The 9948-nt window shown below is 31.9% G+C and overlaps 1 long non-coding RNA gene across 1 annotated transcript; it reads left to right on the top strand.

Annotated features, from left to right (window-relative positions):
• The first annotated feature begins 964 nt into the window (after nucleotides 1-964).
• On the top strand, nucleotides 965-2245 carry LOC114423900. Its single transcript, XR_003668951.1, has 2 exons — nucleotides 965-1603; nucleotides 2089-2245. It is a non-coding gene; the product is annotated as an uncharacterized LOC114423900 (long non-coding RNA).
• The last annotated feature ends 7703 nt before the right edge of the window (nucleotides 2246-9948 follow it).

The raw sequence follows: 9948 nt of genomic DNA, 5'->3' as shown, positions 1-9948 counted from the left end.
CTTTCAACATTGGTTTTAAAATCGATGTAGAATGCCATAAATAACCAATGTTGAAAGTGTATTTTCTAACAGTGAATGTAATAACACTGATACTATGAACCAACAACACCAAATATAATGCTAATCAAATAATCTTATAAATTAAATGCTAAATCAACAATGAATATAACGGTTTTGCATAAAATAACAGGCGGTGATCATAGTAAATATACTAGTATAAAAAAAATAACAACAAAATAGTAAGCACAACATAAAATTCAAAATAGGTTGTGGAGTTGACAATAAATAGGCGGTGGAAAATCCACACGCATGCATTAACTTCACAATAAATAGGTTGTGGATAGGCTTTAGAGTTTTCCCATTTTTTTAATCTCGTTATTTTTGTCTTCAACTCCAAAATTGGATTTTGACTGTTAATTGTTTACGTTGATTACCGTATGTGGTGTTTTTATTGGAGGTTAAGTAGGTGCATGGAATTTAAGTGCGACACGTGATAGTCAACATAAATAATTAACAATCAATATCTAAATTCGAGGTTAGAAATTCAAATTATCGGATTAAATAAAAAACAAAAGATTTCATTGCTGAATTAAATTACAAAGATACCAAATTGAATTAAGATAAATAGGAATACCAAATTTTTACTTTAAGCCTAACTCAAAAACAACTCCAAAGGGTAACTTCACCCAAAATCGAATTTCATCAATACGTGTGAATTACGTCCAGCACAATAAATCAAACATCATGATCTCCCCTTTTTTCACGTTTGACCATTTCTGATCCACGTCCACGGGTTGCCAACGTGCAACCAAACATACTCGAATAATACAACATGATTAATAATAAAAGCTAAAAATACAATAAATGTGACAATGATAGCTTGTTACGGGAAGGACCTAATAATTTTCGAAAATTAATATATATAACGGTACTACCGTGCAGTGCGCGTTTTTCTTCACGTGGGCCAGTTTGTGATGGCCACGACCGAGGCTTCAATGCTCCATCCTCTCTCTCTCTCTCTACAAATTGCTAGCCGTCAATTGACTTTTTGGTTTTGGCTCTCTCAAAATCACACCCTTTCTCTTACATGAATAAAAATATCCCAACACACAACACAAACCACTTTGCCAACAAACTCTAACTCGAGTCTCCCCTTATGTTCTTTTCTCCTTTTCAACGCCCTTCACTAGAGGAGCCACTTTGCCTTGTGGCAACAATTTGAACAACTTTGTGTGTGTGTGAAATTTGGGGGATCTAGGAAAAAAAAAAGTTCAAATTTTATGTGGCTTATTCTCAAGCCATGTTCTTTGCTGGCAGCAAGAGATTCGTTCACATCTCTCTAGTGGTGCTTTTGGGTGTCACAATATTGCAAACGTGGGTGAGTTGGCACTCATGTCAAGTTGGGGCCATTCGTGTATTACCATCTAGTGCAATGGCCAAAGTGAAATTCAACCATGGCGTTGAGGATGAGAAGGTCAAGGAAGATCTATTGCATAAGCACTTCAATAGAAGAACTTTTGGCCTCAACAATGGGACCCAAAAGGGATTTGATGAAAGCAAGAGAAGAGTGCCCAGTTGCCCGGATCCTCTTCACAATTAACAAGTAGAATTCCCACTTCCAATTTTTTCTTCTTTAATTAATTGTCTTTCTATGTCTTTTTAGTAGTTTGTTATATATATATATATATATATATATATATATATATATATATATATATATATATATATATATATATATATATATTGGTTTATGCTCATCAACCAAAATACCCACGTTTTTCTCATCATTTTCTATCTAGCAATATGGTTAATGTGGAATGAGGGAAAACCGGGGGTACTTTGGTAACATAATTTATAAAGAAGGATTTCTTTTGCTTTTTGTTCATATGGAACCAATGATCATCACCAAGATTATGCTAGTATTGTATAGAAGCTGCTGAGAGATTTTCAATGTTAGAGTGAATCTTTTGGCGAGGATTTTGTTTTTATGTATTGCTGTCTAAAATTTCAGTAGGTAGTAGCAGTAGTAGTGTAGTACCGTGCTTCCTGGATCCTTTAATTTAGTTTTGTATGTTTTTTTCTTCTGAGATGGGGAAGCTGCAAAAGACTGGCAGATATATGTAACAGGAAAAGCAGGGATTCATGCCTTTTCAGCCGTACCTAGCTATAAAAATATAGAAACAATTATTTTTTTCCCTTCTTTTCGAAAATTCAGAAATAATATTAATGGTACGTACTATGCTTCCCTTACTGTGTGAATGACAAGAGTTTGATGGTAGATCAAACGTGGTAAAAGATAATCTTCCTTTTCAGTGCACACAGTCTGCATTGCATTCTAGGTGACGAACCTTTTAGTTCAATTTGGTAACTTTTTTTTATCTTTCATTGATTTTCTTACAGGTTTCCTTTCACTTTCTTAGCAAATGGGGGATTATTTGTTCATATCTCTAATATTGTTATTTGGATTCTTTTTTTAACAGCATTTATTTGGATTCTAATCCGGACTTATTGATATTAGAAAATTTTATCCGTTGTCTTACATCATATACTAAATAGGCAATGTTCATTTGCCCATACAAATCAATAAAATAGTCCATTAATTTTCTCTGCCACATGCGACAACATGGTCTTAAAAAAAATAAGATTTTGAATTTATGTGTTTTTTTTCTGGCTAAAAAGGTAGACAAGGCAAAAGATAAGTTAAAATTCACTTTTCCAATCCAAACGAATTGCTTTTGTTTCAAGAAAACTCTGTATAGATGGCAACTTGTCTTAGTAACGAATATGTTTGGAAGATCCTTTACTATTTTTAATTGCGATAAACTTTTTGTCAATTTACTATGTAAGAAGCATTGGATTTAACAGATTTTTTTTAAAAGGCTTGGATTTAACAGATATTTTTCTTTGCAATGTTTCTAATGATCGGATTGTTTGCATGTTCAATTGTCATGTCCTGCCTCAAGACAGCATTTTCATACATGTTGAAGCTATTGTTATTTAAATAAACAAAATATCCCTTTTTTTATTTTGCACAATTGACGAATTCTTTTTGCTCTCTTTTCTTGCGTTATTTTCTTTTTTTTATATACATAAAGTCGTATTTTCATTTTTTGTTTCATATATTCATTGTAGGTATAATATAAAATTTCTATTTTACTGTCTTTTATATATATACTTTATATTTAATTGTGTTATTTTAAAAGTAACTTTGGGTAAAGTCAATTTAATTCATTCAACAAACAATTTGTATATACTAAAATTTAATAATCCTACAACTAATTATTATTATTTTATTAAAATGGATCAAATTTACTTTTATATATATATATAGACACAAACAAAACAAAAAAATATTGTGAAGCTTTGAGAAACTTCGCAACAAGTATACGCCAATTGAATTACTATTCCGAATCATCTTTTATCTTGAATTATTGGTGGTGTGGCAATTGATCTTATATAAATGTTGACAAGATAATGATAATAGACTATTATTGCTTAAACAGAAGAAAAAAGCTTTCATTAATTGGTATCATGATCAAACAATTTAAACAACTTGGCCCGTCCTGCCCAAGAAGGAAAATTATCTTATGTTAGGAGAAAAGAGTATTTATTTTTTGTACGTGTAATTAAACAACTGATTGGGCTATGCTTTTCTACCGTTGCAAAACAGTGATTTCCAAAAGTGGATAATAATAATAATAATAATAATAATAAAAGTTTAAACATGTTTTGCTTTTAGTTCTTTAAATTTGATTAATTGTTTTTTTAATCCTTCAAAACACATTTATTTTTATTAATCTCTCAAGTTTTTGAAAAGTTATTTTTAATGTCTGGTTGTTTATTATGTTCAGAATTTCACACTGTATGATGATTTTTAATTATCAAAATTTGTTTTTTTTAAATAATTTCTAATAATTTTAAGCCGTCAAAATATTTTACTCATATGATTTTATATAATTTGGTGAGAGTTTTTTTACATATTCTAACAATTTTAGAAAAATAAAAATAAAAACATAAATGAAAAATTGTTGTAATTTTTTACATAAATTTTGATTGTTTTAAAAAGTCGGAAATTAATTTTTAAAAATTAAATTAAAAAATAACATTTCTGATGATATAAAACTGTCACAAATTATAATATCATTAACATAAAAAAGTAAAATAAACTAAAAGTAATTTTTTAAAAATTAGAAGAATTAATAAAAATGATTTTTTAAGGACTAATAAAATAATTACGTAAATTTATAGATGTAAAAATATATTAAGTCAAGTAATAACAAGAGAAACAAATATACAGTACAACAGTTAGTTTCAGGATTATGAATGTATGGTGGACTTTTGTCCTTGCAAACTGTTTTTATAGAAAGTTTGGCGTCAGCTTTTTTATAATTACCTTTTTGTCTCCTCCTAGCGAAAGTTTGTACGCATCACTGAAAAGGCGAACAAGGGAATAAAGTTGATTTGGTTGAATTCGAAGAGGGGAAAAATTGATGAACTTTTTGTTCCATTTTAGTGAGTTTTGATTTATGTGTTGGTGGTATATGTTGCAACCCAAAGAAGAGAACAATGGTTCTCGTATTCTGGTATTTTGGTGCTTATGGGAGGGACTAGAGGAAGAGATTGAAAAGGGCAGAGAAATCGATATGGGAAAGAGCCATGTTTTTTAATTAAAAGTTGCCAGTGTGTCGTAGTCGAGTACTTTGTCTTGTAGCATTTTGGATTTGGTATCAAATCAACCATTGTTCACCGTTTGGCTTATGAAGACAATTGATCTCATCGATGCAACTTTTTGCTCAGTGCAGTGGTTGCTTCCCTTCTCTTCAATGGCCAATTTTTTCACTTTTTTTTTTCCTATTCGATTTGTACTATAATTTTCTTATTGGATTCTTTTTATACTTGTTATTGTTTTAATCGTTACTGGGAGACCCAGAATTTCTTGACAAGGATGCATAAAGATGTAGCCATGTAGGTACCCCATTATTTGTTGATAAGGTGATAAAACAATTTGAAAGATGAAAATTTGTTGCTGGAAATGGCTATATATACGTTAGATATATGTTATATTCGGTAAAATTAACTGAAAAATTAGTTAAAAGTTAAAAAGTTAACTGAAAGTTGAAAAATTAACTAAAAGCTAATAGTTGAAAGCTTAAAAGTTAACTTATTAAATTATAAGTGTTCGGTATTATTAATTGTTGAAATAATTAAAAAATGTAAAATGACTAACAAATAATAAAATCATTATTTATTTAAAAAGAACAAGCAAAGAATCTGATAAATATTAAAGATAAAAAATGAAAAAGATATAAAAAAAAACTAGAAGCTAGCATGTTAAAAAATGCTACTTCAAGCAGCGTTTAAAAAAACATTAGAAGCTAATGAGAAACTACTAAAAAAACTTGTTGTTTACCAATCAACCAAATGAAAAGAAAACTTGCACATGAAGCTAAAGAGAAAAGAAAATGGAGGAAAATCTGATTAGCTTAGAATGAGAATTAACTTACAAAAGTTGGTTATTAAAGTTGGTTACAAGAGTAACTAACTTCTAACTAACTAAACTAAGTTAACTCTAGTTACATGGTGATCAAACTGAATTAACCCTGATCAACTATATCTATGCTAAGATCCTCCCTTAAGCTAGGAATGAATATTAGACATTCCTAGCTTGGAATACATAAATTGAAAAGCACCAAGCAGCGAAGCCTTAGTATATATGTTTGCAAGCTGATTAGTAGAAGTGACAGGAAGCAACTTCACAATTCCTTTCTGCATCTTCTCTCGAACCAAATGGCAATCAATCTCAAAGTGTTTTGTTCTCTCATGAAAAACAGGATTTGCATCTATGTGAAGAGCAGATCTATTATCACAATACAAAACAACAGGTTGTTGAAAATCGATTTTGAACTCTTCAAGCAGGAAAGTAAGTCATTGTAGCTCACAAGTAGCACTAGGTAAAGCTTTATACTTAACTTCTAAGGAGTTTCTAGAGACAGTAACATGTTTCTTAGACTTCCATGAAATCAAAGAATTATCAAGATATATGGCATAACCAATAATAGATCTTCTTGTATCAATACAACCAGCCCAATTTGAATCATTAAATCCTTTCATATGGATGTTACTATCAGCAGAAAGAAAAATCTCTGCACCTGGGGACCCTTTGATATATTGAAGAATCTTGAAAGTAGCTTGTTGATGAGCTGATGTTGGTTTCGTAACAAAATGACTTAAAATGTTGCACAACATAAGTGATATTTGGTCTTGTGTTAGTGAGATAAATCAGTCTGACAATTAGTTTCTTGTATGAAGAAGTATCCTCAACTGAAAGAGAGGAGCACGAATGCTAATGAAGCCTTGTTGTATAATCAGAGGGAGTAGACACTGGTTTGGAACCAAGCATGTCAGTGTCATTGAGGATGTCTAGAGCATACTTTCTCTAATAGAGATTGATGCCAGCAGGTGTTCTAGCTACTTCAAAGCCTAGAAAAACCTTCAAATCACCTAAATCCTTTATTTTGAAAGCATTGTCTAACAATTGTGTAATATTTTGATTTTCAATCAAATCATTACTAGACAAAACAATGTCATCTACATAAACCAGTAAGGCAATGATGAACTTGGATTCATGTTTGAGAAACAAGGAATAATCAGATGTACATTGATTGTGCCCATGTGAAATTAGAAAGTGTTAGTCGTCTTATACGACTAACTTTTATATAGAAAACATTTTCCAAAACTTGTATAGTTCCCCCAATTTATGGTTATTTTGTAGTGATTTTGTAAATAAATCTTGTTTTATTGTTAAAGCTGTCTCTAGAATATTTCCATTGGATTTAATGATGAAATTTGTGCAATTTCAGGTGAAAAAGAGGCTAAGTCATGAAGTGTTAAAAGTGACAGTTGAGCTTAGCTCATCAGTGGACTAAGCGTGCATCCACCGCTAAGCGCAGCTTCAGCACGCTTAGCACGCAGAAGAATCTGGCAGAGCATCAATATCAAGGCCGCGCGCTAAGCGCGAGATCAATGCACTTAGCGCGCAGCCCTGATAATGATGCTCTACCAGATTCTTCTGTCGCACTGAAGTTGTGCTTAGTGGTGGATGCGTGCTTAATCCACTGATGAGCTAAGCTTAACTGTCACTTTTAGCACTTCATGACTTAGCCTCTTTTTCACCTGAAATTGCACATATTTCATCATTAAATCCAATGGAAATATTCTAGAGACAACTTTAACAATAAAACAAGATTTATTTACAAAATCACTACAAAATAACCATAAATTGGGGGAACTATACAAGTTTTGGAAAATGTTTTCTATTCAAAAGTTAGTCGTATAAGACAAGTAACACCCATTTACATCCAATGGCAGTCTTATGTTGTGGTAGATCAGTAAGGATCCAAGTATTATTAACCTCTAATGCTTTAATCTCTACATTCATAGCTTCAATCTAGTAAGGATCTTTAAAGGTTGCACTATATGATTGGTGTTCAACTTGTTGTGTAATAAACAAGATAACCTTTTGATAGGAAGGAGACAATATGTTATAAGAAAGAACGAAACTAAGAGGATAAAGAGTAGTACTTGTAGAGAGATTGGAAACAGTTGATGATGGATATGTGATGTGAAAGTCTTTATACTTGCTTGGCTTATGTATCTGTCTCATTGACCTTCTAGGTGTCTGAGTGACTCTTCGTGTAGTATCAGGATCAATAACAGTGTTAGCAAGTTCATCAATAGGATGATCAATTGGTGATTCTGAGGGAAAGTCACCAAACTAATCAATGGTAGCAATTAGGGAAGAGAGTGACATAGGTAAGACAGTAATGGGATCAGGTTTATTTTGGGCAGTTGAAGGAAAGCAATCTTCATAGAAAAATGACATTTCTAGAGATAGAAATGGCTTTGGTCTTAAGGTCTAGGGTGACATATCCCTTTGTGTTTGGCTTGAATCCCAGGAAAATAGAAATAGCAACTCTTAGATCAAGCTTCTTTTTGTTGGCAGTTAAGGAACTAGTGAAGCATAGACAACCAAATACTCTTAAAGAACTAATATCATAGGGGGTTCCATAGAGTTTCTCATAGGGAGTTTTGTTACCAAGAAAAGTAGTAGGTATGCAGTTAACAAGAATACCAAAGTGAATTAAAGCATAAGACCAACAAATGAAAGGTAAATTAGATTGAAACAACAAGGATCTAGTAACATTAAGCAAGTGTTGATGCTTTCTTTCTACAATTCCATTTTGTTGAGGTGTTTCAACGCAGGAAGTTTGGTGTATAATTCCAATTTCATCATAGAATTGTCTTAGAATGAATTCTGATCCATTGTCTGATCTAATCATTTTCACCTTTATATCAAACTGCCTCTCAACCATGACAATAAAGTTCTTTAAGTGTGTTTGTGTTTCAGCTTTTGAGTGCATAAGAAAGATCCAAAAAAATCTCGAATGATCATCTACTATAGCGAGAAAAATATTTGTAGTCATTTAAAGAAGTTACACTACAAGGAACCTGAATATCAACATGTATAAGGGCAAAAACACATGAAGAATGAGATACACTACAAGGAAATGACTATTTTTTATGTTTTGAATGATGACAAGTATGACATACAAACTATTTATCAGTTGTGAGAAGAGGATAATTTTTTTTAAACAACAACATTCTTTCAGAAGATGGATGGCCAAGCCTAAAGTGCCACAAGTCTAGGCATTTTATTACATGAAAAAGCTGAAACACTAGCAAAAACAGCAGGAACAGAAGTAGCAGGAATCGAAACTGTGATAGAACTAGGATCATACTCCTTTAGAGGCTTAAGAGGAAGCATCTTCAGCCTATAAAGACCTTCCACCATATCAACTATACCAATCCTCTTCAGGTTCTACATAACCTGGATAAAACATTTATCATTCATGAAAATTAGCTTGCAAGGCAATGAAGAAAGAAGCTTAGATATAGAAATCAAATTGAACTGAAAGCTAGGTATGTATAGAATATCTTCTAAGTATAGAAACTGAGAAAATTGCATTATGCTTGCATGAGTTGCAATGACTGTGTGGCCAATGGGAAGCTTAACAATTATGAGATTTATTTTCTTACAAGAAGAAAATAAATGAGGAAAAGTTGTGACGTGATCAGTGGCTCCTAAGTCGAGTATCCATTCACTTGAACCTGTCTTACTTACACTACAAGTAATGGATAAGACATTACCTTTGTTTGCATTGCTAGAACCAGTGATTGTACCAATTTGATTCACATGTTTATTGTTGTGAATTTAGCTCTAGTGCTGCAATAGTGCCATTAGCGATGCATATTGTTGAGGAGTCACCTTCATTTCAGCATTCTATACATCTTGATTTTGTTCTGTAGTAGAACCGTCTCCCTCTTCTTTCAACACATTCATATTACTGATGTTTGAGCTTTGAGACTTATGGTACTTGTCCAGGAGGATAACATGTTTCGTGTAGCATTCATCAACTTTGTGGTTAGTGAAACCACAATATGTACAAAGCTTGCTTCCTTTCCCATTGGTTACAAGAGTAACTAACTTGTAACTAACTTAACTAACTAAGCTAACTCTAGTTACATGGTAAACAAATTGAATTAACAATGATCAACTATATCTATGCCAAGAAAAATATCTTGTCGAACATAGCAATAACATTGACCTACTTTGGCCATCCTACTATATTCACAAGACTTGGGGCACGACTATGGTGAAGATTGCTTATGGTGGACAACGATGAGGAATCAACAAATAACCTGTAATAACATGTTATTAATAGGAAGAAAAATACTAACAAAAAATTAAAACAACACAAAACATGAATAAAATAAAAAGATAAACGAAAAAAATATTACAACTTTAGTAGGTATTAGGTTTGAGCTCAAAGAAAGGACACTTGTTGAACTGATATTTTTTTTAATACATTTGAATTTATTTTTTCCTTA

The sequence above is a fragment of the Glycine soja genome, chromosome 8 (assembly GCF_004193775.1).
Source record: "Glycine soja cultivar W05 chromosome 8, ASM419377v2, whole genome shotgun sequence".
Classification (NCBI taxonomy): Eukaryota; Viridiplantae; Streptophyta; class Magnoliopsida; order Fabales; family Fabaceae; genus Glycine; species Glycine soja.
The sequence above is the reverse complement of the archived record's forward strand: the minus strand, read 5'-3'. Positions and strand labels throughout refer to the sequence as shown.